Source organism: Eucyclogobius newberryi, unplaced genomic scaffold (assembly GCF_026437365.1).
Source record: "Eucyclogobius newberryi isolate DKJ021-1_F unplaced genomic scaffold, fEucNew1.0.hap1 SCAF_3, whole genome shotgun sequence".
In the NCBI taxonomy this organism is placed as follows: Eukaryota; Metazoa; Chordata; class Actinopteri; order Gobiiformes; family Gobiidae; genus Eucyclogobius; species Eucyclogobius newberryi.
Genome location: NW_027315945.1, coordinates 44,063,216 through 44,088,534, shown reverse-complemented (window position 1 = coordinate 44,088,534; position 25,319 = coordinate 44,063,216).

Genomic DNA, 25,319 nt, shown 5'->3' with positions numbered 1-25,319 from the left:
CTCTAAAGACACACCTCAGAGTGGTATAAAGCTCTAAAGACATACCTCAGAGTGTTATAGAGCTCTAAAGACAAACCTCAGAGTGTGTAAAGCTCTAAAGACACACCTCAGAGTGTATAAAGCTCTAAAGACACAGCTCAGAGTGTATAAAGCTCTAAAGACACACCTGAGAGTTTTATTAAGCTCTAAAGACACACCTTAGAGTGTTATAAAGCTCTAAATACACACCTTAGAGTGTATAAATCTTTAAAGACGCACCTTAGAGTGTATAAAGCTCTAAATACACACCTTAGAGTGTATATATCTCTAAAGATGCACCTTAGAGTGTTATAAAGCTCTAAAGACACACCTTAGAGTGTATAAATCTATAAAGACGCACCTTAGAGTGTATAAAGCTCTAAAGACACACCTCAGAGTGTTATAAAGCTCTAAAGACACACCTTAGAGTGTTATAAAGCTCTAAAAACACACCTCAGAGTGTATAAAGCTCTAAAGACACACCTCAGAGTGTATAAAGCTCTAAAGACACACCTCAGAGTGTACAAAGCTCTAAACACACACCTCAGAGTGGTATAAAGCTCTAAAGACACAGCTCAGAGTGTATAAAGCTCTAAAGACACACCTGAGAGTTTTATAAAGCTCTAAAGACACACCTTAGAGTGTTATAAAGCTCTAAAGACACACCTTAGAGTGTATAAATCTTTAAAGACGCACCTTAGAGTGTATAAAGCTCTAAAGACACACCTCAGAGTGTTATAAAGCTCTAGAGACACATCTCAGAGTGGTATAGAGCTCTAAAGACATACCTCAGAGTGGAATAAAGCTCTAAAGACACTCCTCAGAGTGGTATAAAGCTCTAAAAAACACACCTCAGAGTGTTCTAAAGCTCTAAAGACACACCTCAGAGTGTATAAAGCTCTAAATACACACCTCAGAGTGTACAAAGCTCTAAAAACACACCTCAGAGTGTACAAAGTTCTAAAGACACACCTCAGAGTGGTATAAAGCTCTAAAGACACACCTCAGAGTGGTATAAAGCTCTAAAGACATACCTCAGAGTGTTATAGAGCTCTAAAGACAAACCTCAGAGTGTGTAAAGCTCTAAAGACACACCTCAGAGTGTATAAAGCTCTAAAGACACACCTCAGAGTGTACAAAGCTCTAAACACACACCTCAGAGTGGTATAAAGCTCTAAAGACACACCTCAGAGTGTATAAAGCTCTAAAGACACACCTGAGAGTTTTATTAAGCTCTAAAGACACACCTTAGAGTGTTATAAAGCTCTAAAGACACACCTTAGAGTGTATAATTCTTTAAAGACGCACCTTAGAGTGTATAAAGCTCTAAATACACACCTTAGAGTGTATAAATCTCTAAAGACGCACCTTAGAGTGTTATAAAGCTCTAAAGACACAACTTAGAGTGTTATAAAGCTCTAAAGACACACATCAGAGTGTTATAGAGCTCTAAAGACACACTTCAGAGTGATATAGAGCTCTAAAAAACACACCTCAGAGTGTTATAAAGCTCTAAAGACACACCTCATAGTGTATAAAGCTCTAAAGACTGACCTCAGAGTGTTATAAAGCTCAAAAGACACATCTCAGAGTGTATAAAGCTCTAAAGACACACCAGAGAGTTTTATAAAGCTCTAAAGACACACCTTAGAGTGTTATAAAGCTCTAAAGACACACCTTAGAGTGTATAAATCTCTAAAGACGCACCTTAGAGTGTATAAAGCTCTAAAGACACACCTCAGAGTGTTATAAAGCTCTAAAGACACACCTCAGAGTTTTATAAAGCTTTAAAGACACACCTTAGAGTGTTATAAAGCTCTAAAGAAACACCTCAGAGTGTATAAAGCTCTAAAGACGTACCTCAGAGTGTATAAAGCTCTAAAGACACATCTCAGAGTGTTATAAAGCTCTAAAAACACACCTCAGAGTTTTATAAAGCTTTAAAGACACACCTTAGAGTGTTATAAAGCTCTAAAGACACACCTCAGAGTGTATAAAGCTCTAAAGACGCACCTCAGAGTGTATAAAGCTCTAAAGACACACCTCACAGTGTTATAAAGCTCTAAAGACACATCTCAGAGTGTATAAAGCTCTAAAGACACACCTCAGAGTGTACAAAGCTCTAAAGACACACCTCAGAGTGTATAAAGCTCTAAAGACGCACCTCAGAGTGTTATAAAGCTCTACAGACACACTTCAGAGTGTTTTAAAGCTCTAAAGACACACCTCAGAGTGTATAAAGCTCTAAAGACTTACCTCAGAGTGCATACAGCTCTAAAGACGCACCTCAGAGTGTTAAAAGCTCTAAAGACATATCTCAGAGTGTATAAAGCTCTAAAGACACACCTCAGAGTGGTATAAAGCTCTAAAGACACACCTCAGAGTGTACAAAGCTCTAAAGACACACCACAGAGTGTACAAAGCTCTAAAGACACACCTCAGAGTGTACAAAGCTCTTAAGACACACCTCGGAGTGTTATAGAGCTCTAAAGACACACTTCAGAGTGGTATAGATCTCTAAAAAACACACATCAGAGTGTTATAAAGCTCTAAAGACACACCTCAGAGTGTTATAAAGCTCTAAAGACGCACCTCAGAGTGTTATAAAGCTCTAAAGACACACCTCAGAGTGTTATAAAGCTCTAAAGACGCACCTCAGAGTGTTATAAAGCTTTAAAGACACACCTCAGAGTGTTTTAAAGCTCTGGAGACACACCTCAGAGTGTTATAAAGCTCTAAAGACACACCTATGAGTTTTAAAAAGCTCTAAAGACACACCTCAGAGTGTTTCAAGCTCTAAAGACGCACCTAAGAGTGTATAGAGCTCTTAAGACGCACCTCACAGCTCAGAGTGTTATAAAGCTCTAAAGACACACCTCAGAGTGTATAAAGCTCTAAAGACGCACCTCAGAGTGTATAAAGCTCTAAAGACACACCTCAGAGTGTACAAAGCTCTAAACACACACCTCAGAGTGGTATAAAGCTCTAAAGACACAGCTCAGAGTGTATAAAGCTCTAAAGACACACCTGAGAGTTTTATAAAGCTCTAAAGACACACCTTAGAGTGTTATAAAGCTCTAAAGACACACCTTAGAGTGTATAAATCTTTAAAGACGCACCTTAGAGTGTATAAAGCTCTAAAGACACACCTCAGAGTGTTATAAAGCTCTAGAGACACATCTCAGAGTGGTATAGAGCTCTAAAGACATACCTCAGAGTGGAATAAAGCTCTAAAGACACTCCTCAGAGTGGTAAAAAGCTCTAAAGACACACCTCAGAGTGTACAAAGCTCTAAAAACACACCTCAGAGTGTACAAAGTTCTAAAGACACACCTCAGAGTGGTATAAAGCTCTAAAGACACACCTCAGAGTGGTATAAAGCTCTAAAGACATACCTCAGAGTGTTATAGAGCTCTAAAGACACACCTTAGAGTATTATAAAGCTCTAAAGACACACCTCAGAGTGTATAAAGCTCTAAAGACGCACCTCAGAGTGTATAAAGCTCTAAAGACACACCTCACAGTGTTATAAAGCTCTAAAGACACACCTTAGAGTGTTATAAAGCTCTAAAGACACACCTTAGAGTGTATAAATCTTTAAAGACGCACCTTAGAGTGTATAAATCTCTAAAGACAGACCTCAGTGTGTTATAAAGCTCTAAAGACACACCTCAAAGTTTTATAAAGCTCTAAAGACACACCTTAGAGTTTTAAAAAGCTCTAAAGACACACCTTAGAGTGTTAAAAAGCTCTAAAAACACACCTCAGAGTGTACAAAGCTCTAAAGACACACCTCAGAGTGTTATGGAGCTCTAAAGACAAACCTCAGAGTGTTATAAAGCTCTAAAGACACACCTTAGAGTGTTATAAAGCTCTAAAAACACACCTCAGAGTGTATAAAGCTCTAAAGACACACCTCAGAGTGTATAAAGCTCTAAAGACACACCTCAGAGTGTACAAAGCTCTAAACACACACCTCAGAGTGGTATAAAGCTCTAAAGACACAGCTCAGAGTGTATAAAGCTCTAAAGACACACCTGAGAGTTTTATAAAGCTCTAAAGACACACCTTAGAGTGTTATAAAGCTCTAAAGACACACCTTAGAGTGTATAAATCTTTAAAGACGCACCTTAGAGTGTATAAATCTTTAAAGACGCACCTTAGAGTGTATAAAGCTCTAAAGACACACCTCAGAGTGTTATAAATCTTTAAAGACGCACCTTAGAGTGTATAAAGCTCTAAAGACACACCTCAGAGTGGTATAAAGCTCTAAAAAACACACCTCAGAGTGTTCTAAAGCTCTAAAGACACACCTCAGAGTGTACAAAGCTCTAAAGACACACCTCAGAGTGTATACAGCTCTAAAGACACACCTCAGAGTGTATAAAGCTCTAAAGACGCACCTCAGAGTGTATAAAGCTCTAAAGACACACCTCAGAGCCTTGTACAGCTCTAAAGACACACCTCAAAGTTTTATAAAGCACTAAAGACACATCTCAGAGTGTTATAAATCTTTAAAGACGCACCTTAGAGTGTATAAATCTTTAAAGACGCACCTTAGAGTGTATAAATCTCTAAAGACGCAACTTAGAGTGTATAAAGCTCTAAAGACACACCTCAGAGTGTTAAAAAGCTCTAAAGACACACCTCAGAGTGTTATAAAGCTCTAAAGACACACCTCAGAGTGTTATAGAGCTCTAAATACACACCTCAGAGTGGTATAAAGCTCTAATAAACACACCTCAGAGTGTTATAAAGCTCTAAAGACACATCTCAGAGTGTATAAAGCTCTAAAGACGCACCTTAGAGTGTTATAAAGCTCTAAAGACACATCTCAGAGTGGTATAAAGCTCTAAAGACACACCTCAGAGTGTATAAAGCTCTAAAGACTTACCTCAGAGTACATACAGCTCTAAAGACGCACCTCAGAGTGTTAAAAGCTCTAAAGACACATCTCAGAGTGTATAAAGCTCTAAAGACACACCTCAGAGTGGTATAAAGCTCTAAAGACACACCTCAGAGTGTTTCAAGCTCTAAAGACGCACCTAAGAGTGTATAAAGCTCTAAAGACGCACCTCACAGCTCAGAGTGTTATAAAGCTCTAAAGACACACCTCAGAGTTTTAAAAAGCTCTAAAGACACACCTTAGAGTGTTAAAAAGCTCTAAAGACACACCTCAGAGTGTTATAAAGCTCTAAAGACACACCTCAGAGTGTTATAAAGCACTACAGACACACCTCAGAGTGGTATAAAGCTCTAAAGACACACCTCAGAGTTTTATAAAGCTTTAAAGACACACCTTAGAGTATTATAAAGCTCTAAAGACACACCTCAGAGTGTATAAAGCTCTAAAGACACACCTCAGAGTGTACAAAGCTCTAAACACACACCTCAGAGTGGTATAAAGCTCTAAAGACACAGCTCAGAGTGTATAAAGCTCTAAAGACACACCTGAGAGTTTTATAAAGCTCTAAAGACACACCTTAGAGTGTTATAAAGCTCTAAAGACACACCTTAGAGTGTATAAATCTTTAAAGACGCACCTTAGAGTGTATAAAGCTCTAAAGACACACCTCAGAGTGTTATAAAGCTCTAAAGACACTCCTCAGAGTGGTATAAAGCTCTAAAAAACACACCTCAGAGTGTTCTAAAGCTCTAAAGACACACCTCAGAGTGTACAAAGCTCTAAAAACACACCTCAGAGTGTACAAAGTTCTAAAGACACACCTCAGAGTGGTATAAAGCTCTATAGACACACCTCAGAGTGTATACAGCTCTAAAGACACATCTCAGAGTGTTATAAAGCTCTAAAGACACACCTCAGAGTGTATAAAGCTCTAAAGACGCACCTCAGAGTGTATAAAGCTCTAAAGACACACCTCAGAGCCTTGTACAGCTCTAAAGACACACCTCAAAGTTTTATAAAGCTCTAAAGACACATCTCAGAGTGTATAAAGCTCTAAAGACACACCTGAGAGTTTTATAAAGCTCTAAATACACACCTTAGAGTGTATAAATCTCTAAAGACGCAACTTAGAGTGTATAAAGCTCTAAAGACACACCTCAGAGTGTTAAAAAGCTCTAAAGACACACCTCAGAGTGTTATAAAGCTCTAAAGACACACCTCAGAGTGTTATAGAGCTCTAAAGACACACCTCAGAGTGGTATAAAGCTCTAAAGACACACCTCAGAGTTTTATAAAGCTCTAAAGACACATCTCAGAGTGTATAAAGCTCTAAAGACACACCTGAGAGTTTTATAAAGCTCTAAATACACACCTTAGAGTGTATAAAGCTCTAAAGACACACCTCAGAGTGGTATAAAGCTCTAAAGACACACCTCAGAGTGTACAAAGCTCTAAAGACACACCACAGAGTGTACAAAGCTCTAAAGACACACCTCAGAGTGTACAAAGCTCTTAAGACACACCTCGGAGTGTTATAGAGCTCTAAAGACACACTTCAGAGTGGTATAGATCTCTAAAAAACACACATCAGAGTGTTATAAAGCTCTAAAGACACACCTCAGAGTGTTATAAAGCTCTAAAGACGCACCTCAGAGTGTTATAAAGCTCTAAAGACACACCTCAGAGTGTTATAAAGCTCTAAAGACGCACCTCAGAGTGTTATAAAGCTTTAAAGACACACCTCAGAGTGTTTTAAAGCTCTGGAGACACACCTCAGAGTGTTATAAAGCTCTAAAGACACACCTATGAGTTTTAAAAAGCTCTAAAGACACACCTTAGAGTGTTAAAAAGCTCTAAAGACACACCTCAGAGTGTTTCAAGCTCTAAAGACGCACCTAAGAGTGTATAAAGCTCTAAAGACGCACCTCACAGCTCAGAGTGTTATAAAGCTCTAAAGACACACCTCAGAGTGTATAAAGCTCTAAAGACGCACCTCAGAGTGTATAAAGCTCTAAAGACACACCTCAGAGTGTACAAAGCTCTAAACACACACCTCAGAGTGGTATAAAGCTCTAAAGACACAGCTCAGAGTGTATAAAGCTCTAAAGACACACCTGAGAGTTTTATAAAGCTCTAAAGACACACCTTAGAGTGTTATAAAGCTCTAAAGACACACCTTAGAGTGTATAAATCTTTAAAGACGCACCTTAGAGTGTATAAAGCTCTAAAGACACACCTCAGAGTGTTATAAAGCTCTAGAGACACATCTCAGAGTGGTATAGAGCTCTAAAGACATACCTCAGAGTGGAATAAAGCTCTAAAGACACTCCTCAGAGTGGTATAGAGCTCTAAAGACATACCTCAGAGTGGAATAAAGCTCTAAAGACACTCCTCAGAGTGGTATAAAGCTCTAAAAAACACACCTCAGAGTGTTCTAAAGCTCTAAAGACACACCTCAGAGTGTATAAAGCTCTAAAGACACACCTCAGAGTGTACAAAGCTCTAAAAACACACCTCAGAGTGTACAAAGTTCTAAAGACACACCTCAGAGTGGTATAAAGCTCTAAAGACACACCTCAGAGTGGTATAAAGCTCTAAAGACACACCTCAGAGTGTTATAGAGCTCTAAAGACACACCTTAGAGTATTATAAAGCTCTAAAGACACACCTCAGAGTGTATAAAGCTCTAAAGACGCACCTCAGAGTGTATAAAGCTCTAAAGACACACCTCACAGTGTTATAAAGCTCTAAAGACACACCTTAGAGTGTTATAAAGCTCTAAAGACACACCTTAGAGTGTATAAATCTTTAAAGACGCACCTTAGAGTGTATAAATCTCTAAAGACAGACCTCAGTGTGTTATAAAGCTCTAAAGACACACCTCAAAGTTTTATAAAGCTCTAAAGACACACCTTAGAGTTTTAAAAAGCTCTAAAGACACACCTTAGAGTGTTAAAAAGCTCTAAAAACACACCTCAGAGTGTACAAAGCTCTAAAGACACACCTCAGAGTGTTATGGAGCTCTAAAGACAAACCTCAGAGTGTTATAAAGCTCTAAAGACACACCTTAGAGTGTTATAAAGCTCTAAAAACACACCTCAGAGTGTATAAAGCTCTAAAGACACACCTCAGAGTGTATAAAGCTCTAAAGACACACCTCAGAGTGTACAAAGCTCTAAACACACACCTCAGAGTGGTATAAAGCTCTAAAGACACAGCTCAGAGTGTATAAAGCTCTAAAGACACACCTGAGAGTTTTATAAAGCTCTAAAGACACACCTTAGAGTGTTATAAAGCTCTAAAGACACACCTTAGAGTGTATAAATCTTTAAAGACGCACCTTAGAGTGTATAAATCTTTAAAGACGCACCTTAGAGTGTATAAAGCTCTAAAGACACACCTCAGAGTGTTATAAATCTTTAAAGACGCACCTTAGAGTGTATAAAGCTCTAAAGACACACCTCAGAGTGGTATAAAGCTCTAAAAAACACACCTCAGAGTGTTCTAAAGCTCTAAAGACACACCTCAGAGTGTACAAAGCTCTAAAAACACACCTCAGAGTGTACAAAGTTCTAAAGACACACCTCAGAGTGTATACAGCTCTAAAGACACACCTCAGAGTGTATAAAGCTCTAAAGACGCACCTCAGAGTGTATAAAGCTCTAAAGACACACCTCAGAGCCTTGTACAGCTCTAAAGACACACCTCAAAGTTTTATAAAGCTCTAAAGACACATCTCAGAGTGTTATAAATCTTTAAAGACGCACCTTAGAGTGTATAAATCTTTAAAGACGCACCTTAGAGTGTATAAATCTCTAAAGACGCAACTTAGAGTGTATAAAGCTCTAAAGACACACCTCAGAGTGTTAAAAAGCTCTAAAGACACACCTCAGAGTGTTATAAAGCTCTAAAGACACACCTCAGAGTGTTATAGAGCTCTAAAGACACACCTCAGAGTGGTATAAAGCTCTAATAAACACACCTCAGAGTGTTATAAAGCTCTAAAGACACATCTCAGAGTGTATAAAGCTCTAAAGACGCACCTTAGAGTGTTATAAAGCTCTAAAGACACATCTCAGAGTGGTATAAAGCTCTAAAGACACACCTCAGAGTGTATAAAGCTCTAAAGACTTACCTCAGAGTACATACAGCTCTAAAGACGCACCTCAGAGTGTTAAAAGCTCTAAAGACACATCTCAGAGTGTATAAAGCTCTAAAGACACACCTCAGAGTGGTATAAAGCTCTAAAGACACACCTCAGAGTGTATGAGGCTCTAAAGACACACCTCAGAGTGTTATAGAGCTCTAAAGACACACTTCAGAGTGATATAGAGCTCTAAAAAACACACCTCAGAGTGTTATAAAGCTCTAAAGACACACCTCAGAGTTTTATAAAGCTTTAAGGACACACCTTAGAGTGTTATAAAGCTCTAAAGACACACCTCATAGTGTATAAAGCTCTAAAGACTGACCTCAGAGTGTTATAAAGCTCAAAAGACACATCTCAGAGTGTATAAAGCTCTAAAGACACACCAGAGAGTTTTATAAAGCTCTAAAGACACACCTTAGAGTGTTATAAAGCTCTAAAGACACACCTTAGAGTGTATAAATCTCTAAAGACGCACCTTAGAGTGTATAAAGCTCTAAAGACACACCTCAGAGTGTTATAAAGCTCTAAAGACACACCTCAGAGTTTTATAAAGCTTTAAAGACACACCTTAGAGTGTTATAAAGCTCTAAAGAAACACCTCAGAGTGTATAAAGCTCTAAAGACGTACCTCAGAGTGTATAAAGCTCTAAAGACACATCTCAGAGTGTTATAAAGCTCTAAAAACACACCTCAGAGTTTTATAAAGCTTTAAAGACACACCTTAGAGTGTTATAAAGCTCTAAAGACACACCTCAGAGTGTATAAAGCTCTAAAGACGCACCTCAGAGTGTATAAAGCTCTAAAGACACACCTCACAGTGTTATAAAGCTCTAAAGACACATCTCAGAGTGTATAAAGCTCTAAAGACACACCTCAGAGTGTACAAAGCTCTAAAGACACACCTCAGAGTGTATAAAGCTCTAAAGACGCACCTCAGAGTGTTATAAAGCTCTACAGACACACTTCAGAGTGTTTTAAAGCTCTAAAGACACACCTCAGAGTGTATAAAGCTCTAAAGACTTACCTCAGAGTGCATACAGCTCTAAAGACGCACCTCAGAGTGTTAAAAGCTCTAAAGACATATCTCAGAGTGTATAAAGCTCTAAAGACACACCTCAGAGTGGTATAAAGCTCTAAAGACACACCTCAGAGTGTACAAAGCTCTAAAGACACACCACAGAGTGTACAAAGCTCTAAAGACACACCTCAGAGTGTACAAAGCTCTTAAGACACACCTCGGAGTGTTATAGAGCTCTAAAGACACACTTCAGAGTGGTATAGATCTCTAAAAAACACACATCAGAGTGTTATAAAGCTCTAAAGACACACCTCAGAGTGTTATAAAGCTCTAAAGACGCACCTCAGAGTGTTATAAAGCTCTAAAGACACACCTCAGAGTGTTTTAAAGCTCTGGAGACACACCTCAGAGTGTTATGAAGCTCTAAAGACACACCTATGAGTTTTAAAAAGCTCTAAAGACACACCTTAGAGTGTTAAAAAGCTCTAAAGACACACCTCAGAGTGTTTCAAGCTCTAAAGACGCACCTAAGAGTGTATAAAGCTCTAAAGACGCACCTCACAGCTCAGAGTGTTATAAAGCTCTAAAGACACACCTCAGAGTTTTAAAAAGCTCTAAAGACACACCTTAGAGTGTTAAAAAGCTCTAAAGACACACCTCAGAGTGTTATAAAGCCCCAAAGACACACCTCAGAGTTTTATAAAGCTTTAAAGACACACCTTAGAGTATTATAAAGCTCTAAAGACACACCTCAGAGTGTATAAAGCTCTAAAGACGCACCTCAGAGTGTATAAAGCTCTAAAGACACACCTCACAGTGTTATAAAGCTCTAAAGACACACCTTAGAGTGTTATAAAGCTCTAAAGACACACCTTAGAGTGTATAAATCTTCAAAGACGCACCTTAGAGTGTATAAATCTCTAAAGACAGACCTCAGTGTGTTATAAAGCTCTAAAGACACACCTCAAAGTTTTATAAAGCTCTAAAGACACACCTTAGAGTTTTAAAAAGCTCTAAAGACACACCTTAGAGTGTTAAAAAGCTCTAAAAACACACCTCAGAGTGTACAAAGCTCTAAAGACACACCTCAGAGTGTTATGGAGCTCTAAAGACAAACCTCAGAGTGTTATAAAGCTCTAAAGACACACCTTAGAGTGTTATAAAGCTCTAAAAACACACCTCAGAGTGTATAAAGCTCTAAAGACACACCTCAGAGTGTATAAAGCTCTAAAGACACACCTCAGAGTGTACAAAGCTCTAAACACACACCTCAGAGTGGTATAAAGCTCTAAAGACACAGCTCAGAGTGTATAAAGCTCTAAAGACACACCTGAGAGTTTTATAAAGCTCTAAAGACACACCTTAGAGTGTTATAAAGCTCTAAAGACACACCTTAGAGTGTATAAATCTTTAAAGACGCACCTTAGAGTGTATAAAGCTCTAAAGACACACCTCAGAGTGTTATAAAGCTCTAAAGACACTCCTCAGAGTGGTATAAAGCTCTAAAAAACACACCTCAGAGTGTTCTAAAGCTCTAAAGACACACCTCAGAGTGTACAAAGCTCTAAAAACACACCTCAGAGTGTACAAAGTTCTAAAGACACACCTCAGAGTGGTATAAAGCTCTATAGACACACCTCAGAGTGTATACAGCTCTAAAGACACATCTCAGAGTGTTATAAAGCTCTAAAGACACACCTCAGAGTGTATAAAGCTCTAAAGACGCACCTCAGAGTGTATAAAGCTCTAAAGACACACCTCAGAGCCTTGTACAGCTCTAAAGACACACCTCAAAGTTTTATAAAGCTCTAAAGACACATCTCAGAGTGTATAAAGCTCTAAAGACACACCTGAGAGTTTTATAAAGCTCTAAATACACACCTTAGAGTGTATAAATCTCTAAAGACGCAACTTAGAGTGTATAAAGCTCTAAAGACACACCTCAGAGTGTTAAAAAGCTCTAAAGACACACCTCAGAGTGTTATAAAGCTCTAAAGACACACCTCAGAGTGTTATAGAGCTCTAAAGACACACCTCAGAGTGGTATAAAGCTCTAAAGACACACCTCAGAGTTTTATAAAGCTTTAAGGACACACCTTAGAGTGTTATAAAGCTCTAAAGACGCACCTTAGAGTGTTATAAAGCTCTAAAGACACATCTCAGAGTGTTATAGAGCTCTAAAGACACACCTCAGAGTGGTATAAAGCTCTAAAGACACACCTCAGAGTGTATAAAGCTCTAAAGACTTACCTCAGAGTACATACAGCTCTAAAGACGCACCTCAGAGTGTTAAAAGCTCTAAAGACACATCTCAGAGTGTATAAAGCTCTAAAGACACACCTCAGAGTGGTATAAAGCTCTAAAGACACACCTCAGAGTGTATGAGGCTCTAAAGACACACCTCAGAGTGTTATAAAGCTCTAATGACACATCTCAGAGTGTATAAAGCTCTAAAGACTGACCTCAGAGTGTTTTAAAGCTCTAAATACACAACTCAGTGTGTTATAAAGCTCTAAAGACACATCTCAGAGTGTATAAAGCTCTAAAGACACACCTGAGAGTTTTATAAAGCTCTAAAGACACACCTTAGAGTGTTATAAAGCTCCAAAGACACACCTTAGAGTGTATAAATCTCTAAAGACGCACGTAAGAGTGTATAAAGCTCTAAAGACACACCTCAGAGTGTTATAAAGCTCTAAAGACACATCTCAGAGTGTTATAAAGCTCTAAAGACACACCTCGGAGTGTATAAAGCTCTAAAGACGCACCTCAGAGTGTTATAAAGCTCTAAAGACACACCTCAGAGTGTTATAGAGCTCTAAAGACATACCTCAGAGTGGTATAAAGCTCTAAAGACACACCTCAGAGCGGTATAAAGCTCTAAAAAACACACCTCAGAGTGTTATAAAGCTCTAAAGACACACCTCAGAGTGTATAAAGCTCTAAAGACACACCTCAGAGTGTACAAAGCTCTAAAGACACACCTCAGAGTTTTATAAAGCACTAAAGACACACCTCAGAGTGTTATAAAGCTCTAAAGACACAACTCAGAGTGTATAAAGCTCTAAAGACACACCTGAGAGTTTTATAAAACTCTTAAGACACACCTTAGAGTGTTATAAAGCTCTAAAGACACACCTTAGAGTGTATAAATCTCTAAAGACGCACCTTAGAGTGTAAAAAGCTCTAAAGACACACCTCAGAGTGTTATAAAGCTCTATAGACACACCTCAGAGTGTATAAAGCTCTAAAGACGCACCTCAGAGTTTATAAAGCTCTAAAGACACACCTCAGAGCCTTGTAAAGCTCTAAAGACACACCTCAAAGTTTTATAAAGCTCTAAAGACACATCTCAGAGTGTATAAAGCTCTAAAGACACACCTCAGAGTGTTACAAAGCTCTAAAGACACACCTCAGTGTGTTATAAAGCTCTAAAGACACACCTCAGAGTGTTATAGAGCTCTAAAGACACACCTCAGAGTGTACAAAGCTCTAAAGACACACCTCAGTGTCAAAAGCTCTAAAGACACACCTCAGAGTGTTATAGAGCTCTAAAGACAAACCTCAGAGTGTATAAAGCTCTAAAGACGCACCTTAGAGTGTTATAAAGCTCTAAAGACACATCTCAGAGTGTATAAAGCTCTAAAGACACACCTCAGAGTGGCATAAAGCTCTAAAGACACACCTCTGAGTGTATAAAGCTCTAAAGACACAGCTCAGAGTTTATAAAGCTCTAAAGACACACCTGAGAGTTTTATAAAGCTCTAAAGACACACCTCACAGTGTTATAAAGCTCTAAAGACAAACCTCAGAGCCTTATACAGCTCTAAAGATACACCTCAGATTGTTATAAAGCTCTAAAGACACACTTCAGAGTGTTATAAAGCTCTAAAGACTTACCTCAGAGTGTTATAAAGCTCTAAAGACACACTTCAGAGTGTTATAAAGCTCTAAAGACACACCTCAGAGTGTACAAAGCTCTAAAGACACACCTCAGAGTGTACAAAGCTCTTAAGACAAACCTCAGAGTGTACAAAGCTCTAAAAACACACCTCAGAGTGTTATAAAGCTCTAAAGACACACCTCAGAGTTTTATAAAGCTTTAAAGACACACCTTAGAGTGTTATAAAGCTCTAAAGACACACCTCATAGTGTATAAAGCTCTAAAGACTGACCTCAGAGTGTTTTAAAGCTCTAAAGACACACTTCAGAGTAGTATAAAGCTCTAAATACAAAACTCAGTGTGTTATAAAGCTCTAACGACACACCTCAGAGTGTATAAAGCTCTAAAGACACACCTCAGAGTGTATAAAGCTCTAAAGACACACCTCAGAGTGTACAAAGCTCTAAACACACACCTCAGAGTGGTATAAAGCTCTAAAGACACAGCTCAGAGTGTATAAAGCTCTAAAGACACACCTGAGAGTTTTATAAAGCTCTAAAGACACACCTTAGAGTGTTATAAAGCTCTAAAGACACACCTTAGAGTGTATAAATCTTTAAAGACGCACCTTAGAGTGTATAAATCTTTAAAGACGCACCTTAGAGTGTATAAAGCTCTAAAGACACACCTCAGAGTGTTATAAATCTTTAAAGACGCACCTTAGAGTGTATAAAGCTCTAAAGACACACCTCAGAGTGGTATAAAGCTCTAAAAAACACACCTCAGAGTGTTCTAAAGCTCTAAAGACACACCTCAGAGTGTACAAAGCTCTAAAAACACACCTCAGAGTGTACAAAGTTCTAAAGACACACCTCAGAGTGTATACAGCTCTAAAGACACACCTCAGAGTGTATAAAGCTCTAAAGACGCACCTCAGAGTGTATAAAGCTCTAAAGACACACCTCAGAGCCTTGTACAGCTCTAAAGACACACCTCAAAGTTTTATAAAGCTCTAAAGACACATCTCAGAGTGTTATAAATCTTTAAAGACGCACCTTAGAGTGTATAAATCTTTAAAGACGCACCTTAGAGTGTATAAATCTCTAAAGACGCAACTTAGAGTGTATAAAGCTCTAAAGACACACCTCAGAGTGTTAAAAAGCTCTAAAGACACACCTCAGAGTGTTATAAAGCTCTAAAGACACACCTCAGAGTGTTATAGAGCTCTAAAGACACACCTCAGAGTGGTATAAAGCTCTAATAAACACACCTCAGAGTGTTATAAAGCTCTAAAGACACATCTCAGAGTGTATAAAGCTCTAAAGACGCACCTTAGAGTGTTATAAAGCTCTAAAGACACATCTCAGAGTGTTATAGAGCTCTAAAGACACACCTCAGAGTGGTATAAAGCTCTAAAGACACACCTCAGAGTGTATAAAGCTCTAAAGACTTACCTCAGAGTACATACAGCTCTAAAGACGCACCTCAGAGTGTTAAAAGCTCTAAAGACACATCTCAGAGTGTATAAAGCTCTAAAGACACACCTCAGAGTGGTATAAAGCTCTAAAGACACACCTCAGAGTGTATGAGGCTCTAAAGACACACCTCAGAGTGTTATAAAGCTCTAAAGACACACCTTAGAGTGTATAAATCTCTAAAGACGCACCTTAGAGTGTATAAAGCTCTAAAGACACACCTCAGAGTGTTATAAAGCTCTAAAGACACACCTCAGAGTTTTATAAAGCTTTAAAGACACACCTTAGAGTGTTATAAAGCTCTAAAGAAACACCTCAGAGTGTATAAAGCTCTAAAGACGTACCTCAGAGTGTATAAAGCTCTAAAGACACATCTCAGAGTGTTATAAAGCTCTAAAAACACACCTCAGAGTTTTATAAAGCTTTAAAGACACACCTTAGAGTGTTATAAAGCTCTAAAGACACACCTCAGAGTGTATAAAGCTCTAAAGACGCACCTCAGAGTGTATAAAGCTCTAAAGACACACCTCACAGTGTTATAAAGCTCTAAAGACACATCTCAGAGTGTATAAAGCTCTAAAGACACACCTCAGAGTGTACAAAGCTCTAAAGACACACCTCAGAGTGTATAAAGCTCTAAAGACGCACCTCAGAGTGTTATAAAGCTCTACAGACACACTTCAGAGTGTTTTAAAGCTCTAAAGACACACCTCAGAGTGTATAAAGCTCTAAAGACTTACCTCAGAGTGCATACAGCTCTAAAGACGCACCTCAGAGTGTTAAAAGCTCTAAAGACATATCTCAGAGTGTATAAAGCTCTAAAGACACACCTCAGAGTGGTATAAAGCTCTAAAGACACACCTCAGAGTGTACAAAGCTCTAAAGACACACCACAGAGTGTACAAAGCTCTAAAGACACACCTCAGAGTGTACAAAGCTCTTAAGACACACCTCGGAGTGTTATAGAGCTCTAAAGACACACTTCAGAGTGGTATAGATCTCTAAAAAACACACATCAGAGTGTTATAAAGCTCTAAAGACACACCTCAGAGTGTTATAAAGCTCTAAAGACGCACCTCAGAGTGTTATAAAGCTCTAAAGACACACCTCAGAGTGTTATAAAGCTCTAAAGACGCACCTCAGAGTGTTATAAAGCTTTAAAGACACACCTCAGAGTGTTTTAAAGCTCTGGAGACACACCTCAGAGTGTTATGAAGCTCTAAAGACACACCTATGAGTTTTAAAAAGCTCTAAAGACACACCTTAGAGTGTTAAAAAGCTCTAAAGACACACCTCAGAGTGTTTCAAGCTCTAAAGACGCACCTAAGAGTGTATAAAGCTCTAAAGACGCACCTCACAGCTCAGAGTGTTATAAAGCTCTAAAGACACACCTCAGAGTTTTAAAAAGCTCTAAAGACACACCTTAGAGTGTTAAAAAGCTCTAAAGACACACCTCAGAGTGTTATAAAGCTCTAAAGACACACCTCAGAGTTTTATAAAGCACTACAGACACACCTCAGAGTGGTATAAAGCTCTAAAGACACACCTCAGAGTTTTATAAAGCTTTAAAGACACACCTTAGAGTATTATAAAGCTCTAAAGACACACCTCAGAGTGTATAAAGCTCTAAAGACGCACCTCAGAGTGTATAAAGCTCTAAAGACACACCTTAGAGTTTTAAAAAGCTCTAAAGACACACCTTAGAGTGTATAAATCTTTAAAGACGCACCTTAGAGTATATAAATCTCTAAAGACAGACCTCAGTGTGTTATAAAGCTCTAAAGACACACCTCAAAGTTTTATAAAGCTCTAAAGACACACCTTAGAGTTTTAAAAAGCTCTAAAGACACACCTTAGAGTGTTAAAAAGCTCTAAAAACACACCTCAGAGTGTACAAAGCTCTAAAGACACACCTCAGAGTGTTATGGAGCTCTAAAGACAAACCTCAGAGTGTTATAAAGCTCTAAAGACACACCTTAGAGTGTTATAAAGCTCTAAAAACACACCTCAGAGTGTATAAAGCTCTAAAGACACACCTCAGAGTGTATAAAGCTCTAAAGACACACCTCAGAGTGTACAAAGCTCTAAACACACACCTCAGAGTGGTATAAAGCTCTAAAGACACAGCTCAGAGTGTATAAAGCTCTAAAGACACACCTGAGAGTTTTATAAAGCTCTAAAGACACACCTTAGAGTGTTATAAAGCTCTAAAGACACACCTTAGAGTGTATAAATCTTTAAAGACGCACCTTAGAGTGTATAAAGCTCTAAAGACACACCTCAGAGTGTTATAAAGCTCTAAAGACACTCCTCAGAGTGGTATAAAGCTCTAAAAAACACACCTCAGAGTGTTCTAAAGCTCTAAAGACACACCTCAGAGTGTACAAAGCTCTAAAAACACACCTCAGAGTGTACAAAGTTCTAAAGACACACCTCAGAGTGGTATAAAGCTCTATAGACACACCTCAGAGTGTATACAGCTCTAAAGACACATCTCAGAGTGTTATAAAGCTCTAAAGACACACCTCAGAGTGTATAAAGCTCTAAAGACGCACCTCAGAGTGTATAAAGCTCTAAAGACACACCTCAGAGCCTTGTACAGCTCTAAAGACACACCTCAAAGTTTTATAAAGCTCTAAAGACACATCTCAGAGTGTATAAAGCTCTAAAGACACACCTCAGAGTGTTATAAAGCTCTAAAGACACACCTCAGAGTGTATAAAGCTCTAAAGACACACCTCAGAGTGTACAAAGCTCTAAAGACACACCTCAGAGTTTTATAAAGCACTAAAGACACACCTCAGAGTGTTATAAAGCTCTAAAGACACAACTCAGAGTGTATAAAGCTCTAAAGACACACCTGAGAGTTTTATAAAACTCTAAAGACACACCTTAGAGTGTTATAAAGCTCTAAAGACACACCTTAGAGTGTATAAATCTCTAAAGACGCACCTTAGAGTGTAAAAAGCTCTAAAGACACACCTCAGAGTGTTATAAAGCTCTATAGACACACCTCAGAGTGTATAAAGCTCTAAAGACGCACCTCAGAGTTTATAAAGCTCTAAAGACACACCTCAGAGCCTTGTAAAGCTCTAAAGACACACCTCAAAGTTTTATAAAGCTCTAAAGACACATCTCAGAGTGTATAAAGCTCTAAAGACACACCTCAGAGTGTTACAAAGCTCTAAAGACACACCTCAGAGTGTTATAAAGCTCTAAAGACACACCTCAGAGTGTTATAGAGCTCTAAAGACACACCTCAGAGTGTACAAAGCTCTAAAGACACACCTCAGTGTCCAAAGCTCTAAAGACACACCTCAGAGTGTTATAGAGCTCTAAAGACAAACCTCAGAGTGTATAAAGCTCTAAAGACGCACCTTAGAGTGTTATAAAGCTCTAAAGACACATCTCAGAGTGTATAAAGCTCTAAAGACACACCTCAGAGTGGCATAAAGCTCTAAAGACACACCTCTGAGTGTATAAAGCTCTAAAGACACAGCTCAGAGTTTATAAAGCTCTAAAGACACACCTGAGAGTTTTATAAAGCTCTAAAGACACACCTCACAGTGTTATAAAGCTCTAAAGACAAACCTCAGAGCCTTATACAGCTCTAAAGACACACCTCAGATTGTTATAAAGCTCTAAAGACACACTTCAGAGTGTTATAAAGCTCTAAAGACTTACCTCAGAGTGTTATAAAGCTCTAAAGACACACTTCAGAGTGTTATAAAGCTCTAAAGACACACCTCAGAGTGTACAAAGCTCTAAAGACACACCTCAGAGTGTACAAAGCTCTTAAGACAAACCTCAGAGTGTACAAAGCTCTAAAAACACACCTCAGAGTGTTATAAAGCTCTAAAGACACACCTCAGAGTTTTATAAAGCTTTAAAGACACACCTTAGAGTGTTATAAAGCTCTAAAGACACACCTCATAGTGTATAAAGCTCTAAAGACTGACCTCAGAGTGTTTTAAAGCTCTAAAGACACACTTCAGAGTAGTATAAAGCTCTAAATACAAAACTCAGTGTGTTATAAAGCTCTAACGACACATCTCAGAGTGTATAAAGCTCTAAAGACACACCTGAGAGTTTTATAAAGCTCTAAAGAAACACCTCAGAGTGTACAAAGCTCTAAGGACACACCTTAGAGTGTATAAATCTCTAAAGACGCACCTTAGAGTGTACAAAGCTCTAAAGACACACCTCAGAGTGTTATAAAGCTCTAAAGACACTCCTCAGAGTGGTATAAAGCTCTAAAAAACACACCTCAGAGTGTTCTAAAGCTCTAAAGACACACCTCAGAGTGTACAAAGCTCTAAAAACACACCTCAGAGTGTACAAAGTTCTAAAGACACACCTCAGAGTGGTATAAAGCTCTATAGACACACCTCAGAGTGTATACAGCTCTAAAGACACATCTCAGAGTGTATAAAGCTCTAAAGACGCACCTCAGAGTGTATAAAGCTCTAAAGACACACCTCAGAGCCTTGTACAGCTCTAAAGACACACCTCAAAGTTTTATAAAGCTCTAAAGACACATCTCAGAGTGTATAAAGCTCTAAAGACACACCTGAGAGTTTTATAAAGCTCTAAATACACACCTTAGAGTGTATAAATCTCTAAAGACGCAACTTAGAGTGTATAAAGCTCTAAAGACACACCTCAGAGTGTTAAAAAGCTCTAAAGACACACCTCAGAGTGTTATAAAGCTCTAAAGACACACCTCAGAGTGTTATAGAGCTCTAAAGACACACCTCAGAGTGGTATAAAGCTCTAAAAAACACACCTCAGAGTGTTATAAAGCTCTAAAGACACATCTCAGAGTGTATAAAGCTCTAAAGACGCACCTTAGAGTGTTATAAAGCTCTAAAGACACATCTCAGAGTGTTATAGAGCTCTAAAGACACACCTCAGAGTGGTATAAAGCTCTAATGACACATCTCAGAGTGTATAAAGCTCTAAAGACTGACCTCAGAGTGTTTTAAAGCTCTAAATACACAACTCAGTGTGTTATAAAGCTCTAAAGACACATCTCAGAGTGTATAAAGCTCTAAAGACACACCTGAGAGTTTTATAAAGCTCTAAAGACACACCTTAGAGTGTTATAAAGCTCCAAAGACACACCTTAGAGTGTATAAATCTCTAAAGACGCACGTAAGAGTGTATAAAGCTCTAAAGACACACCTCAGAGTGTTATAAAGCTCTAAAGACACATCTCAGAGTGTTATAAAGCTCTAAAGACACACCTCGGAGTGTATAAAGCTCTAAAGACGCACCTCAGAGTGTTATAAAGCTCTAAAGACACACCTCAGAGTGTTATAGAGCTCTAAAGACATACCTCAGAGTGGTATAAAGCTCTAAAGACACACCTCAGAGCGGTATAAAGCTCTAAAAAACACACCTCAGAGTGTTATAAAGCTCTAAAGACACACCTCAGAGTGTATAAAGCTCTAAAGACACACCTCAGAGTGTACAAAGCTCTAAAGACACACCTCAGAGTTTTATAAAGCACTAAAGACACACCTCAGAGTGTTATAAAGCTCTAAAGACACAACTCAGAGTGTATAAAGCTCTAAAGACGCACCTAAGAGTGTATAAAGCTCTAAAGACGCACCTCACAGCTCAGAGTGTTATAAAGCTCTAAAGACACACCTCAGAGTTTTAAAAAGCTCTAAAGACACACCTTAGAGTGTTAAAAAGCTCTAAAGACACACCTCAGAGTGTTATAAAGCTCTAAAGACACACCTCAGAGTTTTATAAAGCACTACAGACACACCTCAGAGTGGTATAAAGCTCTAAAGACACACCTCAGAGTTTTATAAAGCTTTAAAGACACACCTTAGAGTATTATAAAGCTCTAAAGACACACCTCAGAGTGTATAAAGCTCTAAAGACGCACCTCAGAGTGTATAAAGCTCTAAAGACACACCTCACAGTGTTATAAAGCTCTAAAGACACACCTTAGAGTGTTATAAAGCTCTAAAGACACACCTTAGAGTGTATAAATCTTTAAAGACGCACCTTAGAGTATATAAATCTCTAAAGACAGACCTCAGTGTGTTATAAAGCTCTAAAGACACACCTCAAAGTTTTATAAAGCTCTAAAGACACACCTTAGAGTTTTAAAAAGCTCTAAAGACACACCTTAGAGTGTTAAAAAGCTCTAAAAACACACCTCAGAGTGTACAAAGCTCTAAAGACACACCTCAGAGTGTTATGGAGCTCTAAAGACACACCTCAGAGTGTTATGGAGCTCTAAAGACACACCTCAGAGTGTTATAAAGCTCTAAAGACACACCTTAGAGTGTTATAAAGCTCTAAAAACACACCTCAGAGTGTATAAAGCTCTAAAGACACACCTCAGAGTGTATAAAGCTCTAAAGACACACCTCAGAGTGTACAAAGCTCTAAACACACACCTCAGAGTGGTATAAAGCTCTAAAGACACAGCTCAGAGTGTATAAAGCTCTAAAGACACACCTGAGAGTTTTATAAAGCTCTAAAGACACACCTTAGAGTGTTATAAAGCTCTAAAGACACACCTTAGAGTGTATAAATCTTTAAAGACGCACCTTAGAGTGTATAAAGCTCTAAAGACACACCTCAGAGTGTTATAAAGCTCTAAAGACACTCCTCAGAGTGGTATAAAGCTCTAAAAAACACACCTCAGAGTGTTCTAAAGCTCTAAAGACACACCTCAGAGTGTACAAAGCTCTAAAAACACACCTCAGAGTGTACAAAGTTCTAAAGACACACCTCAGAGTGGTATAAAGCTCTATAGACACACCTCAGAGTGTATACAGCTCTAAAGACACATCTCAGAGTGTTATAAAGCTCTAAAGACACACCTCAGAGTGTATAAAGCTCTAAAGACGCACCTCAGAGTGTATAAAGCTCTAAAGACACACCTCAGAGCCTTGTACAGCTCTAAAGACACACCTCAAAGTTTTATAAAGCTCTAAAGACACATCTCAGAGTGTATAAAGCTCTAAAGACACACCTGAGAGTTTTATAAAGCTCTAAATACACACCTTAGAGTGTATAAATCTCTAAAGACGCAACTTAGAGTGTATAAAGCTCTAAAGACACACCTCAGAGTGTTAAAAAGCTCTAAAGACACACCTCAGAGTGTTATAAAGCTCTAAAGACACACCTCAGAGTGTTATAGAGCTCTAAAGACACACCTCAGAGTGGTATAAAGCTCTAAAGACACACCTCAGAGTTTTATAAAGCTTTAAGGACACACCTTAGAGTGTTATAAAGCTCTAAAGACGCACCTTAGAGTGTATAAAGCTCTAAAGACACACCTCAGAGTGGTATAAAGCTCTAAAAAACACACCTCAGAGTGTTCTAAAGCTCTAAAGACACACCTCAGAGTGTACAAAGCTCTAAAAACACACCTCAGAGTGTACAAAGTTCTAAAGACACACCTCAGAGTGTATACAGCTCTAAAGACACACCTCAGAGTGTATAAAGCTCTAAAGACGCACCTCAGAGTGTATAAAGCTCTAAAGACACACCTCAGAGCCTTGTACAGCTCTAAAGACACACCTCAAAGTTTTATAAAGCTCTAAAGACACATCTCAGAGTGTTATAAATCTTTAAAGACGCACCTTAGAGTGTATAAATCTTTAAAGACGCACCTTAGAGTGTATAAATCTCTAAAGACGCAACTTAGAGTGTATAAAGCTCTAAAGACACACCTCAGAGTGTTAAAAAGCTCTAAAGACACACCTCAGAGTGTTATAAAGCTCTAAAGACACACCTCAGAGTGTTATAGAGCTCTAAAGACACACCTCAGAGTGGTATAAAGCTCTAATAAACACACCTCAGAGTGTTATAAAGCTCTAAAGACACATCTCAGAGTGTATAAAGCTCTAAAGACGCACCTTAGAGTGTTATAAAGCTCTAAAGACACATCTCAGAGTGTTATAGAGCTCTAAAGACACACCTCAGAGTGGTATAAAGCTCTAAAGACACACCTCAGAGTGTATAAAGCTCTAAAGACTTACCTCAGAGTACATACAGCTCTAAAGACGCACCTCAGAGTGTTAAAAGCTCTAAAGACACATCTCAGAGTGTATAAAGCTCTAAAGACACACCTCAGAGTGGTATAAAGCTCTAAAGACACACCTCAGAGTGTATGAGGCTCTAAAGACACACCTCAGAGTGTTATAAAGCTCTAAAGACACACCTTAGAGTGTATAAATCTCTAAAGACGCACCTTAGAGTGTATAAAGCTCTAAAGACACACCTCAGAGTGTTATAAAGCTCTAAAGACACACCTCAGAGTTTTATAAAGCTTTAAAGACACACCTTAGAGTGTTATAAAGCTCTAAAGAAACACCTCAGAGTGTATAAAGCTCTAAAGACGTACCTCAGAGTGTATAAAGCTCTAAAGACACATCTCAGAGTGTTATAAAGCTCTAAAAACACACCTCAGAGTTTTATAAAGCTTTAAAGACACACCTTAGAGTGTTATAAAGCTCTAAAGACACACCTCAGAGTGTATAAAGCTCTAAAGACGCACCTCAGAGTGTATAAAGCTCTAAAGACACACCTCACAGTGTTATAAAGCTCTAAAGACACATCTCAGAGTGTATAAAGCTCTAAAGACACACCTCAGAGTGTACAAAGCTCTAAAGACACACCTCAGAGTGTATAAAGCTCTAAAGACGCACCTCAGAGTGTTATAAAGCTCTACAGACACACTTCAGAGTGTTTTAAAGCTCTAAAGACACACCTCAGAGTGTATAAAGCTCTAAAGACTTACCTCAGAGTGCATACAGCTCTAAAGACGCACCTCAGAGTGTTAAAAGCTCTAAAGACATATCTCAGAGTGTATAAAGCTCTAAAGACACACCTCAGAGTGGTATAAAGCTCTAAAGACACACCTCAGAGTGTACAAAGCTCTAAAGACACACCACAGAGTGTACAAAGCTCTAAAGACACACCTCAGAGTGTACAAAGCTCTTAAGACACACCTCGGAGTGTTATAGAGCTCTAAAGACACACTTCAGAGTGGTATAGATCTCTAAAAAACACACATCAGAGTGTTATAAAGCTCTAAAGACACACCTCAGAGTGTTATAAAGCTCTAAAGACGCACCTCAGAGTGTTATAAAGCTCTAAAGACACACCTCAGAGTGTTATAAAGCTCTAAAGACGCACCTCAGAGTGTTATAAAGCTTTAAAGACACACCTCAGAGTGTTTTAAAGCTCTGGAGACACACCTCAGAGTGTTATGAAGCTCTAAAGACACACCTATGAGTTTTAAAAAGCTCTAAAGACACACCTTAGAGTGTTAAAAAGCTCTAAAGACACACCTCAGAGTGTTTCAAGCTCTAAAGACGCACCTAAGAGTGTATAAAGCTCTAAAGACGCACCTCACAGCTCAGAGTGTTATAAAGCTCTAAAGACACACCTCAGAGTTTTAAAAAGCTCTAAAGACACACCTTAGAGTGTTAAAAAGCTCTAAAGACACACCTCAGAGTGTTATAAAGCTCTAAAGACACACCTCAGAGTTTTATAAAGCACTACAGACACACCTCAGAGTGGTATAAAGCTCTAAAGACACACCTCAGAGTTTTATAAAGCTTTAAAGACACACCTTAGAGTATTATAAAGCTCTAAAGACACACCTCAGAGTGTATAAAGCTCTAAAGACGCACCTCAGAGTGTATAAAGCTCTAAAGACACACCTTAGAGTTTTAAAAAGCTCTAAAGACACACCTTAGAGTGTATAAATCTTTAAAGACGCACCTTAGAGTATATAAATCTCTAAAGACAGACCTCAGTGTGTTATAAAGCTCTAAAGACACACCTCAAAGTTTTATAAAGCTCTAAAGACACACCTTAGAGTTTTAAAA